This window comes from Bos indicus x Bos taurus, chromosome 20 (assembly GCF_003369695.1).
Source record: "Bos indicus x Bos taurus breed Angus x Brahman F1 hybrid chromosome 20, Bos_hybrid_MaternalHap_v2.0, whole genome shotgun sequence".
Lineage (NCBI taxonomy): Eukaryota > Metazoa > Chordata > Mammalia > Artiodactyla > Bovidae > Bos > Bos indicus x Bos taurus.
Window position 1 is genome coordinate 45674885 of NC_040095.1, and position 24914 is coordinate 45699798.

The window sequence follows — 24914 nt, forward strand, 5'->3', positions numbered from 1 at the left end:
TTGGTAACATAATTTTTATAAACACCCATAGTCTTATGAGCAGAAAAATAATTTATTTAAATAAAGGTTCTTATCAAAGTGGCTTATTTCTATGGCAATGATTATTTTTATTTAAAAGTCCCTAGACCTCTATGGTTCATTTTAAAAGCACATGAAAAGTCAATACACATTGAGATGCAGATCTTAAATACACAACACTGTAATAATCAAAGCTATAAAAGCTTAATTTTTTTTCAACTTATCTGGAAAATGTGATGGCAAATCATTCATCTACTATAACTATCCACAATGAATTTCCTGAAAAAAATAAATTCAAACAAGCTTAACTGTATTCTTTTATTTTGGCTCAAGTTATGACTGATTGAAAACTGAGAGAAGCAAAGTAGTTTCCAAACTGAAGATATTCTGAGTTAAGGGGCTGATATTGATTTTACTTGTTTATATTCTACCCATAGCAAAGATATACACTACAGTTAAAAAATAAGATGGCAAAAATAAAAAGCAATTATTTAAGCAAAGGAAATGCCAAATTTCAAGTAATAAATTATGGTTGTAAGGCAACTATTATACAATAGATGAACCGTTACAATTAAACTATGACCTCCAAGAAGCTATTTAAATTACTCAGTTCAGTTCAGTTCAGTCGCTCAGTCCTGTCCGACTCTTTGCGACCCCATGAATTGCAGCACGCCAGGCCTCCCTGCCCATCACCAACTCCCAGAGTTCACTCAAACTCACGTTCATCGAGTCGGTGATGCCATCCAGCTATCTCATCCTCTGTCGTCCCCTTCTCCTCCTGCCTTCAATCCTTCCCAGCATCAGAGTCTTTTCCAATGAGTCAACTCTGCACATGAGGTGGCCAAAATATTGGAGTTTCAGATTTAGCATCATTCCTTCCAAAGAACACCCAGGACTGATCTCTTTTAGAATGGACTGGTTGGATCTCCTTGCAGTCCAAGGGACTCTCAAGAGTCTTCTCCTAAGGGAGCCCAAACATGGACCAAACCATTTCTGGGGATTAAGCTGACCAGCCAGAATTTGTTACAATGGGTATCTTTCTGTTGTCTACAATACTAAGAGTGTAAAACACTTTGCCTAACAGAACGTGCAATTAAAATTGGAAACAAAAATGAGAATGATGATTCATGTAAACCTTCTAAAAATTTAACTAAAAGAAAATCTACAGTTTTGTCTAGAATTAGTCTATCTGGATGCTAGCTTTTATTTATATCTGATAATATCTCACATATCATAAAGTGTTAGTTGCTCAGTCCTGTCTAAGTCTTTGTGACCTCATGGACTATAGCCCAACAAGCTCCTCTGTCCATGGACTTCTCCAGGCAAGAACACTGGAGTGGGTTGCCATGCCCTTCTCCAGGGGTCTTCCTGAAACAGGGATTGAACCCTGGTCTACTGCATTGCAGGTGGTTCTTTACTGATTGAGCCACCAGGGAAGCCCCACACATGTATGATAAAAGAGAAATTAAATTTAATTCAACAAATAGAGTTTTAATGTACTTACGTGCAACTCAACTGTTAGTCATTTAAGAAAGATAAAAGTAAACGCAATGCTTTCTATCTACTAGTGCTATAGGATAATTATTATCTTCTTAAAGGTGTAGTACGTACTCTAGAGGAAATTATTAGTAATTAGAATTTAAATTACTGTAACTGTCACAGAACACTTGAGCCATTAATTTTAGTGGTGGCACAAGGGGATTTTAATGGAGGAGATGGCATGTCATCTGACTGTAATAGCAATTGGTCAATCAATTACAATGGTGTGGGAAAATAAAATATATAATGTTTTAAGAAAATATTTATTCAAATTATAGTATTTAATGGACATCATCATATCAGATCCTTTGGGACTCCATGGACTATAGCCCACCAGGCTTCTCTGTCCATGGAATTCTCCTGGCAAGAATACTGGAATGGGTTGTCATTCCCTTCTCTAGGGGATCTCCTGACCCAGGGATCAAACTCAGGTCTCCTGCACTTCAAGCAGATTTTCTATCATCAGAGCCATCGGGAAGCCTGTCATATGTATATATGTGTGTGTGTGTGTATAGATATGTATACATACATATATATATGTATATGATTTTGAAGAACTTGTATGTCATACAATACAATTAAAATTTTATTCTTGTGTTACTGGCAATTGATAGGATCAAATGGTCAAATGTGATTTTAGGCGATTCATTCCCTCATCATCTATTTGTCAATGATTCTCCTTTAACAATTGGAAGAATTTATCAATGGAGATAGCTGGGCCTGGTACTTCCTTGCTTCTGAGTTTCTGTTTGGTAATTAAATATCTTTAGTTATTATAGGTACATATTAAAATTTTATGTTTCGCCTTTAAATCATTTTAGAAAAGTTGTCTTTCTAGAAAAATTTCATTAAATCTGAGTTATATATTTTTGATACACATTTCTCATATTTTTAAAGTGGGTAGTAATAGACCTGTCTCTTTCCTGATTTTAATAATTTCAGTCTTCCCTTAATTTTAATTTTGCTTGCTTTGGTTAGGTTTTTTATTTTTTTCTCTTTTTATAATTTCTTATGTTGAAAGGTTAGGTTATTGATTCATTTCCTCTTTTTTAACATATTCATATACAGTTATTAATTTAACTTTAAGGATTTCTGTAAGTTTACGTATATTATGGTTTTGTTTTCATTCAGTTCAAACCATTTCTAATTTCCCTTGTGATTTCTTCTTTTATCCATTGATTATTTAGTAATGTCTTGCTCAATTTCCATGTATTAGCAGAGTACAAATTTCCATCTGTTTTTGATTCCTAATTTTATTCCATGTGGTAAGAGAACATATCTTGTATGATTTTTATCTTTTTAAATGGACTGAGGCTTTGTTATAATCTAATATATGGTTTTTCATGTAGACTATTCCATATGCATTTTAGAAGAATGTGTAATAGGCCATTGTTGGAGCCTTTATGGATGGTTGTTAGTTGTAATTAGTTCATAATGGTTTTCATGACTTTCCTTTCCATACTAATTTGTTTTACCCAATACTAAAAGTGGGTCATAGAATTCTCCAATTACAATTTTATTTTTTAAAAATTGTTATTTTGTATTGGGGTTCAGCTGATTAACAATATTGTGGTAGTTTCAGGTGAACAGAGAAGGGACTCAGCCATACATATACATGTATCCACTATCCTTCAAACTGCTTTTTAAAAAACTGTTTCTTGCGGCTGGTGAACTGGGATGACCCAGAGGGATGGTATGGGGAGGGAGGAGGGTTCAGGATAGGGAACACACGTATACCTGTGGCGGATTCATTTTGATATATGGCAAAAACAATACAAAATTGTAAAGTTAAAAAATAAAATGAAATAAAATAAAAAAGCTGTTTCTTTTTTCACTTATCTCACAATTTTTCTTCATAAAATATGGGGCCTTTGGTGGCTGAGGTGCTTATAATTGTTAAATCTTCTTAATGGTGGACTTTTTCATTATAAAATGCCTTTTATCTCTAATAATGAGTTTTGTCTCAGGATCTATTTTATCCAATATTTATATAACCACCTCTGGTCTGATTTGCTTACTGAATACATTTGTGCCTTTGAATTTAGTATTATTTGTACTTTCCACTTTCATGCATTGGAGAAGGAAATGGCAACCCACTCCAGTGTTCTTGCCTGGAGAATCCCAAGGACGGAGAAGCCTGGTAGGCTGCAGTCCATGGGGTCGCACAGAGTTGGATAACGACTGAAGCGACTCAGCAGCAGCAGCAGTAGTTAGCGTTTAGTTGGATAGTGGTTTTAGCCATCTGTTGACCTTTTGATTGAAGATTTTTTTTCTTTATCTATAATAAAATTAACTGATAAGCTGAAAAGGTAGGATTTAGCCTCTCTTACTATGGTTTTCCACATGTCATTTATATTTTATTTTTTTAAATAGCTCAGTTAGTAAAGAATCTGCCTGCAATGCAGGAGACCCGGGTTCGATTACTGGATTGGGAAGATCCACTAGAGAAGGGATAGGCTGCCCACTCCAACATTCTCAGGCTTCCCTTGTAGCTCAGCTGGTAAAGAATCTGCCCGCAATGCTGGAGACCTGGGTTCAATCCCTGGGTTGGGAAGATCCCCTGGAGAAGGGAAAGGCTACCCACTCCAGTATTCTAGCCTGGAGAACTCTGTAGACTGTATAGTCCATGGGGCCGCAATGAGTCGGACTCAACTGAGTGACTTTCATTGTCACTTTCACTTTCATCTCTCCTTACTGCCTAGCTTTGTGTCAAATAAGTGTGCTCTACAGTGACATTTTTAATCCCTAATTTTTATTTTAACTCTATTATTTGAATTATTTTATTAGTGATTACTCTTGAATTAGATTTCCCTGGTGGCTCAGTCAGTAAAGAATCCATCTGCAATGCGGGAGACTCGGGTTTGATCCCTTGCAGGGAAGATCCCTTAGAGAAGGGAATGGCTACCCACTCCAGCGTTCTTGCCTGGAGAATTCCATAGACAGAGGAGACTGGTGGGCTACAGTCCAAGGGGTTGCAAAGAGTGACAAGACTGAGCAACTAAGCACACACAGGCACACACTTGGATTACAATTAACACTTTAACTTATATTGATCTACTTCCAATAAAGGCAACTTAATTTCCATATTAGGGACTTCCCTTCTTGCCCAGTGGCTAAGGCTCTTAGCTTCCACTGCAGGGAGCTCAGGTTTGATCCTTGGTCAGGGAAATCGAAAGGACTAATGCTGAAGCTGAAGTTGAAGCTCCAATACTTTGGCTACCTTATGTGAAGAGCCAACTCATTAGGAAAGACCCTGATGTTGGGAACGATTGAAGGCAGGAGGAGAAGGGGACAACAGAAAATGAAATGATTCAATGGTATCACCAACTCAATTGTCATGAATTTGAGCAAGCTCCAGGAGATGATGAAGGACAGGGAAGCCTGAATGCTGCAGTCCATGCTGTTGCAAAGAGCTAGACATGACTGAGAAACTGAGCAACAACTACTTCAATATTATCTCTCTTTTGTGTTAATATTTATATAATATTATATATGTATACATTATAAGCCAATCAATGTAGTTTTTTATGCATGGAGTAATGTTTTACATCAAATGGGAGTATAAAAATGTTTCCTCCCAAAATACCAAAAACATGTATGTGTGTGTGTGGGTACTTACTCGCTTCAGTCCTGTCTAACTCTGTGTGACTCTATGGACTCTAGCCCACCAGGTTCCTCTGTCTATGGGATTCTCCAGGCAAATATACTCTTATATTTACCAATGCAGTTACTTTTACTAGTATTCTTTATTTCTTCAAGTGTATTTTAAGTTACTCCCTAGTGTTCCTTCTCTATTGTTTTTTCAAGGTAGGTCTGCTAGTGACAGATTCTCTCAGTTTTGTTTAACAAGGATGACTTAATTTTTCATTCACTTCTTAGGATAGTTGTTCTGTTTACAGAATTCTTGGTTGACAGTCTTTCTTTGAGCACTTTGAATACATCAATCTATGAAGAGCTATAAAGGTTTTTTGTCCTTCCTACTTACAGGTGAGAAATTCACTATTAACCTTACCTTGGATCACTTGTACATGGTGAGTTACTTCTCTACTGCTATTACGTGTCTAGGTGTAGATATGTTTGATTTTATCCATAACAGTCAAGCCAAATGAATAGCCATAGTATCCAACTTGGTTTAACTGAAATTTTTTGGTGTGTAGAATAATGTACTCAATCAAATTTAAGACGTTTTAGGACATTATTTTTCCCAAATATTTTTCTACACCTTTCTCTGTCTACTATCCTTGTGGTACTCCCATTTTGCATATTCTGTATATTTTATCATGTTCTAAAAGTCTCTGGGGCACTCTTCAGTTCTTTATTATTATATATATATATTTTATTTAATGATTTATCTTGCAAGTTTACTGATTCTTTACTCTGCTGGCTCAAATATACTATTGAGTCTTTCTAGTGTATTTCTCTCTTTTATTAATATTTTCAAGAAATTGCTTTTATACTTTCCTATAGTTCTTTATACATGGGTTCTCTTTAATTCTTTAAAGGCATTTAAAATAAATGACTTGGAATATCTGTCTAATAAGTGCAAAATCTGGCCTTCCTGATGGACAGCATCTACTGACTTCATTTGTTCCATGTATATGCACATTTTCTCATTTCTCTGCATGACTCACATTTTTCTGTTGTTAAAAAATTGACATTTTAAATAAAATAATGCAGTCATCTGGCAAATAAATCTCTCACTTTTCCTTGGGATTTGTTTTTCTTGTCTGTCATGTTTTTCTGCTGCTGCTCTTACGTGTTTTGTGACTTTCCTAAACTAATTTTATAAATTCTATATTCTCTGTTGTATGTGCCCTGAAGTCTATGTTTAGTTTTATTAGTGGGCACATAATTATTAGACAAAAACTTCCTCAATGTTTTGAACTAAGATTTAGCTGAGAAGCTCTGTGTGCATGCTTGGACATGTCTTCAAAACTCCAGCTGGCAGATTACAATTCTGTCTTAAGCTTCCCTGTCTGCTTGTGTGGAGCTTCAAGGAATGACAGAAGTGAGAAATCAGAGCCTTTTCACATCTTTACTGAGAATGAACACAGTCCTGCACATGCACATGGCTTTTAAATTTCAAGGAATATATGGGAGCTTTTGAAGCCTGTTACACATATCAAGATCCCAACTTCCCTTTTAAATCTTCTGGTTGTAGTTTTCTCTTGCACCAGTGGTTATCACTTCCTCTGGAAATAGCAATGTTAAGCAATTACTATTGTTTGTTTTGATAACCCTCTTCTCACAAATGAAAATTCATTTTCTTACAATAATTATAAACTCTGAATCAGATAAAAGAAACACAAAAGTGGAAGCTGGGCTTTTTGTGAGCTTTCCACACATGAGGCTTTTGGGGAGCTTCAGAACCGTTCTGCCCCTCCTAGTGAATTCTAGAATGCTTGTTTTCCTGACTACTGTTATTGCTACAAAGTTGTTGGTTTTCAAGGTTATTACAGAACTCTGACATGGAAAGGGAATAGGCAAGTAAACATGCCATAAAACCAGCTGCTTAAACTCAGTGAATTCAGTTTATTTTTCTTAAATAAATTTTTGTAAGATTATTGCAACACTTTGGTAAATCTTTACCACAGTTTGAAAAAGTTGATTTTTTTCTAGTGTTCTCTTTGCTTTTCTGGTGGAACAGATTTTCAGCGATCCCTGCCCTACTATTACCATTATAGCCACTTGGCATTTCTTTTTAAGGATTTTAAGGGAGAATTTACACAAAAGTCTTTCTGAATTTTCCTAGCATATCAGAGGCCAACAGACTAATTTCATCTACAACAAAAATGTCACTATATCCTTTGGGATTTTTTTTTTTTTAATGAAAATAATGCTGCTGGTTAAGACAGCTGAACAAATATCTAGGTTGTTTTTCCTTCTATTTCAAATAATGCATAATGATCAACAAATTAGCTGCAAACAGCATTGATTTAAAAAATCATTAATCTTATTAGCTTAATTACAAGTTATCTGTGTATCTATGGTATAGAAATTGCAAAGGCTGCATAAAGTAAAATATGAACAAAAAGAATGAGAGCAAATATCAGGATAAGCATGGGTTTCATGTAATGGCAAATATGTAACAAGGAAATAGGATAGTATGGTGCCTAAAATTAAGAGCTATGAATTGAGACTCTTTGGAATAGAGTTCTGATATCATCAGTTACTGATCTGGAAAATTGACTCTCAGTACCATTACTGGTAAATAGGATGATAATATCTTTAGACAGGGTTGCAGCAAGAATTATATGCCGTAATCTATGTAAAGCACTTAGCACAGAGTTGGACACAAAACAAAAATTCAAGAAACCTTTACAAATTATTGATATTAATTTATATTAATATATTTACACCTGTTGACTGGTGATGGAAAAGTGAACCTCTCTAAAACAGGTTGTCTTACTAAAAACAACTATTGCTAATAAGTCACCAAAAATATTGTCAAGTATTGTAGTAGATATTTTTATAATTTTCATATTTTCTTACCAAAATGACCCTTACACCATTCTGTTTTCTTTTGTTAAACTGATTTAAGTAAAGAAATTATGTGAAGGTAACTATCACAAAATCAGAGAACAAACAAATCATGAATCTAAAGCAAGTGTATATGGCCCATGTCTTGATTCTATAAGATATTGTTAACTCCTCTCAGTCACATACTGTGTTCATAAATATTTACTTTTTTAAAAAATTTTTTCCTGGAGTTACAAAATCCATGACAAGTAATTTTTGTACATATTTCAAAATATATAACTACAGTTTGAGGCACTTTTCTCAGACAATTTCTGGACTTTCCGTCTGCCTACATTCAAGAATTGTTTTCCTTGTGACACCAAGATGAACCTAAGTAAAAATATAATTTTTAAATCATATAATCTTGCAATTATTTAAGATTCCTGCAATGTCCCAAGAAATACATGAGGTTACATTTAGGTACCCTTAATCCCCAAATTCTCTGACGAGTATTATCTGAGCTAAAAGAGTGGAAGTTTCAAACTAAGTATGTATCAGTAGAATCATAAGTCTATGGCAGTAAAGCAGACCCCTGCTGATTGCTGATTTTAAGGATGTAGAATGTCACAAGAGACCCTTATTTCTGCCCTAATGGTTGAATTAGTCCAGAAAATTTACAAAATAATTAGTTTTTTAAAAATCCATCTGAGAACTGAGGGTGCAAAAATACCTAAAAAGAATAAATTTCAGAAAGAGACACATGCTTTAGGAGAGACGAGCCATACAGTTCATTTCATCACACAACAGGGTAAGTAGAAGCCAGTAAGGAGACTAGTAAATGGCCCAAATTTTAGTAAACTTTCAGTGGCTGCACATAGGCTGACATGACAGATTTGATGTTTAAGAAACAACATCCTACAATTTTCCATTAGACCTTTACCAAGTGCATGGGGATTAGAACACTGCCAGAGGCTGAGAAGATTCCCCAAAAGAAAATAGGTTTTTCCCCAATGCAAGGCAGTAACCTGCCAAAAGGAGAGTCAGGGAAGGACAGATGAGAGAGAACCTCAAAGGTGTGCATGAATTCAAAATCACGCACGTGGACACACACACACAGACATACAACGTAGTGAGCTGACACAAGATGAAACAAATCTTCTTTGGGTGTGGGGGGAGTGGTAAAAATATTTATTTCAATTTCTACTGTCCTTTCCATACTGTCAGGCAAGTAGAGATATTTTCTAAATGTCACCAATGGTTCAGGAATTCTGACTTCATATATTGGTCCCTCTAATACAAATATATTCAATTTTATCTACTGTCAGCAAACCAAACGCCTGTCCACATTTTAATTCAATCAGTACATTGTGTTGGTTCAGTGATTCTCAATTCAAAATAAGCCATGTCATTTGGGATGGAAAGGAAGTTAGAAAATGTTAAAAAATGATTTGACAAAAAATTTATATCTTTATCAATATTCTTTAAATAGCTTGTTGTATGACTATTTCACTACAGTTTGAATGTATCCACTACTTGCTTCCTTGAAATGAATTGTTATGGTATTTCAAATTTATCATTTTGCTCTCAATTTGATACATTTTTGAAATTTTTATTCTTAAGATAAACTCAATCATTGTATTTATTTAGTTCATTTCCATGTTTCAGGAGAGTATTATTGACTCTAATTTTACAAACTGGAAAGTATATAACTTATAGGTTTCAACATTTTTCGTATCTATGAACTATTGGTGCATGAGGTACATTTCTTTCTCCTCAAGCAAAAATAAAATTTGGAAGGCATCAAGTTTTATCTTTTCTCTAATTTTATTGAGTTGATATAAATTTTGACTTGAGAATATAGTGGACACTGTCTTACCAGGAATGTCATTGATAACTGATGTGCAAGGAAAATTCTGAAAATAATGACTAATTTATTGTCTTTCTCCAATGAGAAAAGTATAGGAAGAGTGAAGACTTTGAAGGGTAATTTAATTAGGTCTAGATTTTATGACTTTTGAGCATAATGAGAATATTTCTAAATTTCTAAGTAAAAAGTTCATGTACTTTTTTCTCCAAATGAGGGAAACTCTATTTCCTTACAAGTCCCATCAAGGCTTTGTTAGAGTCCATTCTTAATTCCTATCCATTCAGAGGAGGAAATGGTAACCCACTCAAGTAGTCCTGCCTGGAAAATCCCATGGACAAAGGAGCCTGGTGGGGTACAGCCCATGGGGTTGCAAAGAGTTGGGCATGACTGAGCAACTAACAATTAACTGTCATCTCAGAAAGGGGTATTTCTCGGTCTCATTTTGATTGAAGACTGGCCTATGAGACTGACTTCCAATTGCCTGACACTGTCTCCATGGAAAGAGGCTTTATTGATTGTTTGGTGTTTGAAACTCTCTCTTGAAGAATCCTCTTTATTTGGCTAATTCATCAGTAATTTCCAATCCAACACAGGCAATCTGAGTCAAAATTCCTGTAAATGTTTCCATTTCATGTAACCAAGTTTATATTCTATCTATAGATCACAGAGGTTTTGTCTTGTTATATGTAGAAGTGTTCTTTAGGTAAGTGGGACAAATCTCCAGATGTTTTCAGACTAAATCCAGGGATTTATATTAGGAACTCATTCTAGTGACAAATATTTGCCTAGTGAACTATGATATTTTGTTTTCCATAAGTTAAAGCCTGTATGTCTTAGTTCCTCAATTGTGTTGTAATTTTACCTTCTGCTGGATATTTGAAACTTCACATTTACATTTTCATAATTATTAATAGCTCTCTCACCATATCAACATTTCCAGGAAAAAAAAAAAAAAAGAAATTCTGGAAGAACTGAGTAGTTGACTTTAACTCTGAAAACTTTAAGAAAACGAACTGATCATTTTAGTTTATAAGCCTGGAGCTTTCTCACTAGACTTGTTTTAATTTCCTGGTAAGCTGGAACTGATTGGTTTAACATGGTGAATCTCAGCTTATTAAATCACCTCAGTTGCTTTTTAAAAATACCTAATTCAATGCATCCTACCTCAGGGTGATTAAATCAGAGTCTCTGGGAGCAGAGACTAGACATTATAATATGATTCTAATATGAAGCCCAGTTGGAGAATTATGAACCAAAGCATGTTACTGTCTCTGAAGTAGTATCCCTTATTAAGAACTCTTTTGTTATTATTTTGAAGACTTACTGCAGGGTAGAATTGATCATATTTGGCGATTTAAATCCTAATATTGGTGAAAGTATTGGATATCTTTCATGCAGATGATCAGTTTAGATATAGGTGTATCTAATAGCATTTTTAGATGACAATATTTTTGAGTGAAATCATATGGTATGAATACAGAACATTTTAAACTGCATCTCTGTGTGGGAAGTGAATATTGTATATTGGTTTAATTATTCTATATATGCTGCAAACTGTGAAGGATTACTCTAGACTAGGTAAAAACTGGGTCCTTATTATATTTTTTTATAAACCTGTGGAGATTTCTTTTAGGAATAATATGAGATTGGGGATTTTTTTACTTTTCCTCAGACTTTGATTTTGTGGTAAGCAATCACAATGAATTAAAGAGTCAGAGTTGAATTTGTTGTGGTAATTGTTCAGTCGCTAAGTCGTGTCTGACTCTTTGCAACCCCATGGACTGCAGCATGCCAGGCTTCCCTGTCCGTAACCATCTCCCCGAGTTTGTTCAAACTCACGTCCATTGAATCAGTGATGCCTTCCAACCATCTCGTCCTCTGCAGCCCGCTTCTCCTCCTGTCCTCAATATTTCACAGCATCAGGGTCTTTTCCAATGAGTCAGATAGATACGAATAGAGACCTCCAGATACTGATGCTAATGAAAGACTTAATATTCATGGGAGAAGCAGGGTTGGTGGAAATTGTGATCACATAACAGTCTCTGCTGGCGAGCCTACATCTTCTTACACTCGTAAATCAAAATCAACTGAAGGGCTGCATATCAAAAATTATTGAGTCTGTGTCATGGGGTTTAGTGTTGCTTTTGTTGCTGTGATAATTGCTATACTCCCACATTTTACTGGCTTATGTTAAGAGATGATCAAACCTTTTAACTAGTGGGATTAAGTAGGTACTCTCAGCAACAGTAGGAAACAAAAGTGCACTGCTTTATTCTGATTCATTAAGAACTGATTTCACTGAATTTTAACTGAAAGTTAGTTTTAATAATGGTGTAATTCTCTTTCTCCTATGTAATAAATCTGATTTCATTATCATCATGAATTATTTAACAGACATCTTTGCATTACATGCCATATTCTTTGCATTACATTTGAGATTGGTCTGAGATCATTTTTAGCCCTCTATTAGTAGTAAATGTGGCAAATAATTTTGGCTAAAGCACGCATATTGTACTCTGCTGGCATTGCCTTTTTCACTGATGTTTTTTTCCTCATGTCACTCTTTTTTCCAAATAATTTTTTCAACACCTCTTTTTATACTACATGTACTTAAACCACTTTAAATCATTTCTGAAACAAAGTGACACATCTATATAATTTTTTAAAATTACAAAACATAAGTTAAAAATCTTGAAGGAAACACGTCATTTCTAATTCAAAATAATGAATATTTGACAAAAGTGTAGGGAATTGATTCCCATCCTTTTTATTTTTTCCCTCTCTAGGAATTTCTCTGTCAGTAAGCACTGATGAGTATTTTGCTTGGGTTCTAATTCTATATAAGATACTTACCTTTGCCCATCTACTGCTAGTATCAACTTGTTTCCACTTGCAAAATTATCCATGCATGTTTTATATGTATATTTTAATAATTGGATATTCTATTTAATTTGATCTGTGAAAAATTTTTATATCTCCATTCTTGGGAAAGTTATCTGTTTTCAGTGTTGGATTTAGGAAGGTGATGGGGATCTGAGAGTCAATGAATCAAGTCAAATGGCAAAAGACTCTGAAAGTAATGGAAACAGCAACAGAAGGAAAAATGATTTTCCTTCAGCACAACAATTTAAATAAATTGAATGCACTATCAGCAAGGCAGTGTGCTATTTTCGGGAGTTAGAAATTGTCAGAACAGCCCTTTCTAGATTTGCTTCAAGTTGCTGGCAGTCTCATTCCATCCCCCCCATTAGGCTGAGGATAAAAAGCAAGCCAGGTGGTTTATGTATGCATTCAAAACCAAAATTGTTTTATCCAAATGTGAGAATGGACAAGAAACAAAAATAGTTCTGTGATCTACAAATGAGAATAGTACTATTTTTCAAAAGATTTCTCATGCTGGAAAAATCTTGAAAACTACAGAATTTTTTGCTGGCAAACAACAGAACTTGCTCATTTTGGCAGAAAAAGAACCTACTTGCCTGCACTGCCTTTTTAAGCTTTTGAAAGATGAAACATGTAGACTGTATTAAAAAGTATAAAGAAGTAACATTTTAAATACTTGCTAACTAACTTTCATTGTGTCCTCATGTGTGTCCATAGGAGGCAAAGGGACAATTACATCCAAATAAAATATATTTCCTGCTACCAATAACCACAACTATAAAAAGAGGGTGAACTGTGAGATTATATTACCTGTGATATGCACACTGCTAATGAGGTTAAATACTGGAAGTCATTCTTTTCCTTCACAATTTTACAAAACAAGAACTTGTGAACCACCTGGATTTTAGAAGACATTTTCACTACGAACATATTTCATTTAAAGGCATGTGGTTTTTGGCAATAATAGCACAGTAGAATTGTGGTTGTCTTCCTTTCGAAAAGTTTATATACTGCTTGGTGTAAAAGGTCACAGTGAAAATTAGGGAGGAAACTGTAGATCTGATTCCTAACTCATTAAACATAAAATGAGTAGCTCTTGAAGATGTACACTTTGCAGTCCTCCCACCGCCTCCCCTGTTATACAGGCTTCAGTTACGCTTTCCAGACAGGAAATGTTCATGGCTGGCCCTGCAGGAGATGTGAGGACATATTTAATAATGTGTGGCCATCCACAAAGGAAAAAAAAGTATTCCAAACAAGAGAAAGGTGAAAAAGAAGCCAGAGGATTTGCAGACAGGAAATAATTTGTTCTGTTCCCAGTTTTAGCCTTGTAAACATAGATCATATTTGGCATTACAGCTCAGACTTTCAGTATCATCTTTGAAGGAGAGAAAAAATTTCACAGAATCTATTCATAATACTATGAAATATGAAATTTGTTTCACAGTTGTAGAAACAAATTAAGAAACTGAACATTTCTCTAAGAGGGCAGAATTGAACACTAGGGTTAGATGCATTGGCATTTTAGTTGCTACAAAGTTGAATACTTAGCAGTGGGTGTGTATCTAATTTCAGGTCTGCATTGTGCAAGACATTTTGTATGTTTTCTTCTGTCACTCTTTGCCTTTGAATCTTTGATTTGCCTATATAATTCTTGGTCAAAATAAATGCAATACCAAATAACTAGAATTGAATTGTTCAGAATATTATATAAAGTTAATTTCACCTCATATTACACCGCATCATGGAGGGGAGAAGTGGAAACCCTTCATGTTTCACTTTTCTTTTCATGCCATCAAAAGGACTTGAATTTGTTAATTAAATTTTTTTCTGGAGTGCAGTTGCTTTATGTTGTCTTAATTTCTACTGAATAGCAACATGAATCAGCTATACATATAACTTTTTGATGACACTGGAAAGTGCTGAATGTAGCATCCAGTACCCCTGGGTTTGCCTTTTAACCTTTCTCCATTAGTTTTTACCACCTTTCTAAGGCATGACCAACAAAGGTCCATATAGTCAAAGCTATGTATTTTTTTTTCCAGTAATCACATATGAATTGAGATTTGCACCACATTGAGTGCTGAAGAATTGATGCTTTTGTATTGTGGTGCTGGAGAAGACCCTTCAGAGTCCTTTGGGCAGCAAGCAAATTAAACCAGTCAATCCTAAAGGAAATCAACCCTGAATATTCATTGGAACGACTGAGGCTGAAGCTGAAACTCCAATACTTAGGCACCTGATGTGAAGAGCCAATCCATTGGAAAAGACCCTGATGCTGGGAAAGATTGAGGGCTGGAGAAGGGGCTGATAGAGGATGAGATGATAGAAGATGAGATGAGGTGTGGCCAAAATTGCCACACCTCATGTTTGAATGTGTTGGATGGCATCACAGACTCAATGGACATAAGTTTGAGCAAACTCTGGACAATAGTAAAGGACAGAGAAGCCTGGTGTGCTGTAGTCCATGAGGTTGCAAAGAGCTGGACACGAGTTGGCGACTGAACAATGACAAGGTATACCCAGGAATCAAGAATTATGTCATCACAGATAGTGGGAGTCACAGTTCATAGTCTTTTTCCAAATACTGGGAATTTCTCTTTTTGTAGTAACTTCCCCTAAACACTCTGCTCCTCTTCAACCACTCTAGGACAGCTTTCATTATTCCTGCACAGAACTGGATATTCATAAAAAGCATTCACTTAATATGAGCCTCTTTAAACTCTATGACACAAAGAATTTCAAATCCCAGCTACCTGTTTAAAATGAAGAAGAGAAACTTATGAAAAAGTCAAAAATAATTTAATATTTTAAGTAAGCCTGACACATATATATTGCATTTTGAAAATAAAATTTCATTCTGCTGCCAAAAATTGCCACACCTCATGTTTGAAGTTTTATAGAATTATTTAGCTTTAAGAAAATTTGAAGATGCATGAATTTTACTCATTTTGGTTCACAATACTGCAATAATTATTTTAGAGATTTCATGAAGAAACAAAAAATGATTAAACAATATTAGTAGTAGAACCTGACTTCTGTCATAACCATTGCTTTTTTTCCCTATATTTTTTCTTTTTAATTTTTATATACTTTACTTCCCAGGTGGTGCTAGTGGTAAAGAACCTGCCTGCCAATGCAGGAGACATAAGAGACTCCAGTTTGATCCCCGGGTCAGGAAGATCCCCTGGAGGAGGGCATGGCAACCCACTCTAGTACTCCTGCCTACAGAATCCCATGGACAGAGGAGATTGGCCGGCTGTAGTCCATATTGTCGCACAGAGTCAGACGTGACTGAAGTGACTAAGCAGCAGCAGCAGCATACTTAACTTCAAATATTATATTAATGTCAATTTTACAACATACTGATTCAACATTTATATACACTACAAAATGATCACTATTGTGAGTCTAGTTACTATTTGTTGCCATTCAAAAATATCACAAAATTATTACTGTATTCTCTAAACTATAAATTACATCCCCGTGACTTATTTTAAAACTGGAAATTTTTACCTCTTAACTCCTTTCAGCTGTTTCACCCACCTCCCACCTTGCTTGTTGCTATTATTCATGTTTGCTCTCTGTATCTATGAATCTGTTTCTGTTTGGTTTTTGTTTGTTTTGTTTTCTATATTCTGTTTTGTTTAGTCACTAAATCATATCTGACTCTTTGGGATGCCATGGACTGTAGCCCACCAGGCTCTCTGCCCATGGAATTTCCCAGGCAGAATACTGGAGTGAGTTTCCATTTCCTTCTCTGGGGATCTTCCCTACCCGGGAGTCAAACCTGTGGCTCCTGAATTGGCAGATGGATTCTTTACCACTAAGCCACTAAGTGAAATCATATGACATTTGTCTTTCTCAGCATAATACGGTCTAGACCCATTCATGTTGTTCCAGATGACAAGACTTCATTCTTTATTGAGTAATATTCCATTGTGAAAGTGAAAGTAGTCCAATTGTGTTTGACTCTTTGCGACCCCATGGACAAAATTTCCAGGCCAGAATACTGGAGTGGGTAGCCTTTCCCTTCTCCAGGGGATCTTCCCAACCCAGGGATCAAACCCAGGTCTCCTACATGGCAGGCAGATTTTTTACCAGCTGAGCCTCAAGACTGCAGCCATGAAATTAAAAGACATTTGCTCCTTGGAAGAAAATCTATGGTCAACCTAGACAGCAGAGACATTACTTTGCCAACAGAGGTCCATACAGTCAAAGCTATGGTTTTTTCAATAGTCATGTATGAATGTGAGAGTTGGACTATAAAGAAAGCTGAGTGCTGAAGAACTGAGGCTTTTGAACTGTAGTTTAGGAGAAGACTCTTAAGAGTCCCTTGGACTACAGGGAGATCCAGCCAGTCCATTGAAAGGAAATCAGTCCTGAATATTCTTTGGAAGGACTGATGCTGAAGCTGAAACTCCAATATTTTGGTGACCTGATGTGAAGAACTGACTTTTTGGAAAAGACCCTGATACTGGGAAAGATCGAACGCAGGAGGAGGGGATGACAGAGGATGAGATGGTTGGATGGCATCACTGACTAGATGAACATGAGTTTGAGAAACTTCTGGGAGTTGGTGATGGACAGGGAATCCTGGTTTGCTGCAGTCTCTGGGGTCGCAAAGAATCAGACACGAGTGAGTGACTGAACCGAAAGTGAAAAGTGAAAGTGAAGTCGTTCAGCCGTGTCTGACTTTTTGCAACCCCATGAACTGTAGCCTATCAGGCTCCTCTGTCCATGGGATTTTCCAGACAAGAGTGCTGGAGTGGATTGCCATTTCCTTCTCCAGGGGATCTTCCAGACCAAGGGATCGAACCTGGGTCTCCCGCATTGCAGGCAGAAGCTTTACTTTCTGAGCCACCAGGGAAGCCCCAGAATTAGGATTAGTGAAAGTCACTCAGTCATGTCTGACTCTTTGAAAACCCATGGACTGTACAGTCCATGAATTCTCCAGGTCAGAATATTGGAGTGGGTAGCCTTTCCCTTCTCCAGGGAAACTTCCCAACCCAGGGATCGAACCCAGGTCTCCCACATTGCAGTCAGATTCTTTACCAGCTGAGCCATAGGTGGCTCACACAGTAAAGAATCTGCCTGCAATGCGGGAGACCTGGGTTCGATCCCTGGGTCAGGAAGATTCCCTGGTGAAGGGAATGGCTACCCACTCCAGCATTTTTGCCTAGAGAACAGAGGTGACTAGTCAACTGACTGGCAGGCTACAGTTTGTGGGGTTGCAAAGACTTGGACTGAATTGAACTTACTGTATATTCCATTGTGTGTGTGTGTGTTTGTGTGTGTGTGTGTGTGTGTGTTTATAACTTCTTTATCCACTCACTTATGGGTGAGTACTTAAGCTATCTTGGCTATTGTAAATAATACTACAATGAACATGAGGATGCACATACATCTTTTCAAATTAGTGTTTTTGTTTTCTTTGGATAAATATTCAGAAGTAGAATGACCTTAAGAACTGCTGAATCTTAAGGTCATTCTATTTTTTATTATTAAGGAATCCTCATACTGTTTTCCATAGTGACTGAACCAATTTACATTTCCACCTTCAGGTGCATGGAGACCTCTTTTTCTTCACATCCTTGACAACTTTTATCATTTCTTGTCTTTTAGATAATATCCATTTTGACTGGTATGGGGTGATATCTCATTGTAGTTTTTAATCTCATTGTAGGATGATATATTTGATAATTAGTTATGTTGAACATATTTTCATATGCGTAATGGTCATGTGTGTGTCTTCATTGGAAAAACATCTATTCAGGTCTCCTAATTTTTTTTTTATTCAGTTTGTTTTCTTTAATATTGAGTTGTGTGAATGTTTACATATTTTAACTATTAACCTGTTATCAGTCATATCATTTGCAAATATTTTCTCCCATTCAGTAGGTTGTCTTTTCACTTTGTCAATGGTTTCCTGTGCTGTGTAAAAGCTTTTACATTTAATTTGGCTTCATTCATATATTTTTGCCATAGCTTCTTTTGCTTTGCAACAGATCCCTCCAAATATTGCTATGATCTATGTCAAAGAGAATTCTGCCTTTGCTTTCTTCTAGAAGGTATACATTTCAAATCTTATGCTTAAGTCGTCAATTCACTTTGAGTTTATTTTTGTATAAGATATAAGAAATGGTCTAGTTTTATTCTCTTATATGTATTTGTCCAGGTTTCCTAACACCATTTGCAAAAGAGATTCTCTTTTCCCAACTGCACATTCTCTCTCTCTGTGTCACAGATTAATTGACCATATGTGCAAGGGTTTATTCTTGGGATCTCTGTTCTATCCCATTGATCTACATGTATTTACTTTTGTGCCAGTGGTGCCATGTTTGGATTACTATAGCTTTGCAGTATACTTTAAAATTAAAGAGGAAAAAATTCATATTTTTGTTTTCTTTCTCAAGATTGCTTTGGCTATTCAGTCTTCTGTGGATCCATATATTTAAGATATTTTCTACTTTTATGAAAAATGCTATGCATATTTTGACATATATTCCATTAAATCTGTACATTGCTTTGAATAGTATGATCATTTTAGTAGTAACCCTTCTGATCCATTAGCAGTGTGTACCTTTCCATTTATTTCTCTTTTCTTAAATCTCTTTTAACAGTATCTTATAGCTCCAATGCATTTAAAAAGTTAAAACTGTCATAATTTCCATCTCACTACAATAAATATGCAGATATGGAGGCCATGAAATAAATTGAACAAAACTAGTATCATTGTTTTCAGATACATTTGATTATTCTCTTCATTTTTTTGTTTATTTAGGGAGATTTTCAGGTTTTAAATTAGTTTAAAGGGCCCCTAATGCTGTGATTACCTACATAAGAAAAACAAAATCTGGGCAACCACATCATTGCTTGGATGAATAAATTATTAAAATTTTAATATACCTTGATTTATCTTGATTAATCTTACCTATGAATTGATATGTTTTATAAAGAATTAATTTTCCTCTTTGAAAAATTCATCCCATTCTATTTTATGTTCATTTTGAAAACTTTTTCATATGCTGGCAAATTTTAAATGTATTAGTATAAATTATCAAGAAAATGAAGATCATATTTTACTGAATGTTACATTCAAAAACATTTCTCTGATAATATTAATTGAAAAGGATTATTTATGGAAAATGTTCCAGAATATCCTGATTATAATTTAAATCAATTGTTTAGCTTAGCTTGATGAGAAGGTGAAAAATGCAGCTGTCTGACTGTTTGCATGCAGATCTATAAGATGATAAATCCTCAGTAGCATTTTTATTTCTGGCAGCATGTCTATTGTTAGTGATTAAAAAAATAGTTACAATTAAAGATGTAAATAGAATTAATAATCTGATCATTTTAGTGCTGTGATTTAAAAAAAATATTAACAGTTGACAAAATCATGTCAGTTTAATTAATGCCATCAGGGGGAAAAAAAGTCATGAGTCTCATTGGAATGAATACTGCTCAATTACTATGGATAGATCTTTAGTAGAATAGAGATGGACCATTATTTATCCTGGTTCTATTTAGCAATAAGAATGTCCATCCCAAAGTGATTTTTAATTTTCTGAGGCTATTTAATTTACTGTCCTTGGATTTAGTATACAAACTGCCAGATCAGGCTCTAACCCTTCTAGCAAAGAAGGGATTTACTAGTTTAAAAGTTTGGCTATTATCAGCCACAGAGCTAAAAAAAGAATGTTTTGTATGCTCTAGGCTTTTCTTTCATTTACTGCTACTTTTTGAAGTTGATGGCTCTGTAGGAGCTAGAAATACAGAAACATCAGGTTATTCAAGTAAAATTATAACTCATAGATTCATAAGGAATGAAGGAAATGTAAACATTTTCTTTTTCCTCAGTGATCAATCGAAACTAACTCCATTCTACAAACAGATATGATAAAATCCTTAAACAACTTATTAAACACGTCTGTTTCAGTGGTCAAAAACATATTTACCTAGGTATTCTCCACTTTGAGAATGTACAGAATAAGTATTCAAATGTGAGGATGCTTTGATAGCATTCCTGGTACACAAATTTGAATATGACTCACTTGAATCTAAGACCTCTAGATCTTCATTGAAGATCATTGAACAGTAATTTCAAATGACAGCTATTGAGATGCCCCTGCTCCATTGTCTCACTTACCACCTCCATTGTCCCGTTCAACGTTCAACTGGTCACCAGGCCTCCAACTGGTTCCTTTAACCAACTTTACTGACACTGGCATTCATCAGGAGCTACCAGAGGACATTAATCAGCCAATTGACCTCATTGTACCCAGTCATCCCCATTTCAGCCCACTCTCCATGCCATTAACCTTCGGAAATAGAAATCATATCATGCAATTCTTGAAAATGGCCAGGAGGCCTTGAGAAGTTTTACATGCTAATTGACTAAAGGAAATGTTCAAATACCTTAGCAGTGTCTAGAATCAACATATCTGTACTGGCTATGGATCTGTTTATCTCTATTTACCTTCCTTCCAAAGTGATTCTAAGCAGAGTCAATTTCTTTTCCTTCACATTCCACACAAAATTGCATGTCTTTCGAATTTCTAATTTTTGTGTTCAGAATAGTCTACTATTCATTCTTTAAGATTCAGATCAAATGTCACCTATTCAGTGAAGCTCTTCATTAAAGCACCCTCATAAATTGACTAATTTCAAATATGCCACTCAGGCCTTAAAAAAAAAAAAAAAAAAAAAACTATTGTTAGAGTCCTTACAAGAAAATAATGATCCTTTTTGATACTTTCCATGCCTTCCTTATGTCTTTTAAGACAACAGAAGTTTAGTACTAAACTAGACCTTATTTTATGATCTTTCTTCTGTAAGTCATATTTCCTTTAAAGCAATGACTACCCTATATTGCTTCTAGCTTTTTAAGATCTTCATGAAGAACTCAAGGGATATTCATATCCTTTTAAACTTAAACTTTCAGACTTAGGATTAATACAGTGAATTTTCTAATTGAGCTATATTTGAGAACCGTGTAAACATTTATGTAATCATGGGAATGGATGTATGGAAGACTTGATTAAACATCCAAGAAAAACTAATACAGACCGAATGTGAAAACATTTGCTTAGCATATTATTAACTTAGTACACAACAACTCCAAGGAATATTTATATTCATTCAAAATTAAACTTTCAGACTTGAAATTAATATGATAAATTTTCTAACTGAGCTATATTTGAGGACCAGCTAAACGTTTATATAATAGTGTAGATTTTGTAAGGACTAAAGCAAATACATGTAAACATCTTGATTATTCTCTTTGCCTTTATTCCACATTAACAAATCCCTTAAGACTTAAGACTTTATCTTTAAAATGTACCCGGAATTCAGCCAGTTCTCACCAATATCCAGTACTACGAAAGTCCACAACTGCATAGTGTGTTTGAATTACTGATAAAACTTGCTACAGAATTCTCTTCTTGTTCCCTCTCCATCCCCACTCCCCCCTGCCCCACCCAACCCCTAGTCCCTTTTCTTAAAGTAATCCATTTAAAACAGTGGTTATTTACTAGTGGTCATTTTGTCTCCCCTGGGGAATGTCTGCAAATGACTCCAGTCAAAACTGGGTGGGGGAGGACTACTGACATCTAGTGGACAGAGGCCGGAGATGCTGCTATCAACATATCAATATAATCATAGGAAAGCTACCTTCAACAAAGACAGCACCACAGTCACAGACTCTATTTTAAAATATATAAACAGTATATACAACTTAGCTAAATATCTTTAAAAAACAAACAACCCAATCACAAATAAATGGGAAGAAGATCTAAATAAGCATTTCTCCAAAGAAGACATTCAGTTCAGTTCAGTTCAGTCGCTCAGTCGTGTCCGACTCTTTGTGACCTCATGAATCGCAGCACGCCAGGCCTCCCTGTCCATCACCAACTCCCGGAGTTCACTCAGACTCACGTCCATCGAGTCAGTGATGCCATCCAGCCATCTCATCCTCTGTCATCCTCTTCTCCTCCTGCCCCCAATCCCTCCCAGCATCAGAGTCTTTTCCAATGAGTCAACTCTTCGCATGAGGTCGCCAAAGTACTGGAGTTTCAGCTTCAGCATCAGTCCTTCCAAAGAAATCCCAGGGCTGATCTCCTTCAGAATGGACTGGTTGGATCTCCTTGCAGTCCAAGGGACTCTCAAGACAGATAGCCAAAAAAACAAACAAACAAACAAAAAACACTTTGAAAGATACTCAACATGACTAATTATCAGAGAAATTCAAAGAAATTCAAATTGAAACTACAATGAGCTATCACCTTACACCAGTCCTAAGGGCCATCATTCAAAATCTACAAATGATAAAAATGCTGGAGAGGGTGTGGAGCAAAGAGAATCCTTCTACACTATTGGTAGGAATGTGAATTGGTATAGCTATTTTAGAAAATAGGATAGAGGCTCTCCATACTGGAACAGAGGTTCCCAAAATAAAAATAGAGCTACCATATGATCCAGCAAGTCCACCCCTGGGCATATATTCAGAGAAAATTATAATTTGTAAAGATACATGGACCTCACAGAAGCAATCTAAGTGTACATTGACAGATGAATCGATGAAGAAGATGTGGTATATAACTAATCAACCTTAAAAATGAATGAAATTATGCCATTTGCAGCAACATGAATGTACCTAGAGATGGTCTAGGTCACATTGTGAGTGAAGTAAGTCAGACAAAGACAAGTAATGTATGATACCATTTATATGTGGAATATTAAAAATACAGTGCAAATGAACTTGTTTACAAAATAGAAATAGAGTCATAGATGTAGAAAACAAACATATGGTTACCAACGGGGACTGAACTTAGGACAGATCAATTGGGAAACTAGGATTAACATATACACAATACTATAAGGAAAATAGGTAACTATAAGGATCTACTATATAGCAGTTTTTAAGAACCTATTGTATCATGAGAAATGTTGGGCTGGATGAAGCACAAGTGGAATCAAGATTGTTAGGAGAAATATCAATATCCTCAGATATACACATGATACCACCCTTATGGCACAAAGCAAAGAACTAAAGAGCCTCTTGATGAAAGTGAAAGAGGAGAGTGAAAAAGTTGGCTTAAACTCAACATTCAGAAAACTAAGATCATGGCATCCGGCACCATCACTTCATGGCAAACAGATGGGGAAACAATGGAAACAGTGACAGACTTTATTTTCTTGGGCTCCAAAATCACTTCAGATGGTGACTGCAGCCATGAAATTAAAAGATGCTTGCTCTTTGCAAGAAAAGTTATGACCAACCTAGACAGCATATTAAAAAGCAGAGACATTACTTTGCCAACAAAGGTCCGTCTAGTCAAGGCTATGGTTTTTCCAGTGGTAATGTATGGATGTGAGAGTTGGACTATAAGGAAAGCTGAGTGCAGAAGAATTGATGCTTTTAACTGTGGTGTTGGAGAAGACTCTAGAGAGTCCCTTGGACAGCAAAGAGATCCAACCAGTCCATCCTAAAGGAGATCAGTCCTGAATATTCATTGGAAGGAGTAAAAGTTGCTGAAGCTGAAACTCCAATACTTTGGCCACCTGACATGAAGAACTGACTTATTGGAAAAGACCCTAATGCTGGGAAAGATTGAAGGCAGGAGAAGGGGATGACAGAGGATGAGATGGTTGGATGGCATCACCAACTCAATAGACATGAGTTTAAGTAAACTCCAGGAGTTGGTGATGGACAAGCAGGCCTGGTGTGCTGCAGTCCATGGAGTCATAAAGAGTCAGGCACGACTGAGCTAAACTGAACTGATTGTTTAGCACGGGGATTCCCTGGTGGCTCAGATGGTAAGGGATCAGCCTTCAATGCAGGACACCTGGGTTTGAAGACCCTCTGAAGAAGGTATCTACCCACTCCAGTATTCTTGCCTAAAGAATTCCATGGACAGAGAAGCCTGGTGGGCTACCGTCCATGGGATCACAAAGTGTTGGACACAACTGAGTGACTAACACTTTCACTTTCACTGTATAGCACAGAGAACTCTACTCAATACTCTGTAATGACCTTTATGGGAAAGGAATCTAAAAAAGAGTGGATATATTCGTATGTATAACAGATTCACTTCCCTGTACAGCAGAAACAAACACCGCATTATAAATCAACTATACCCCAATA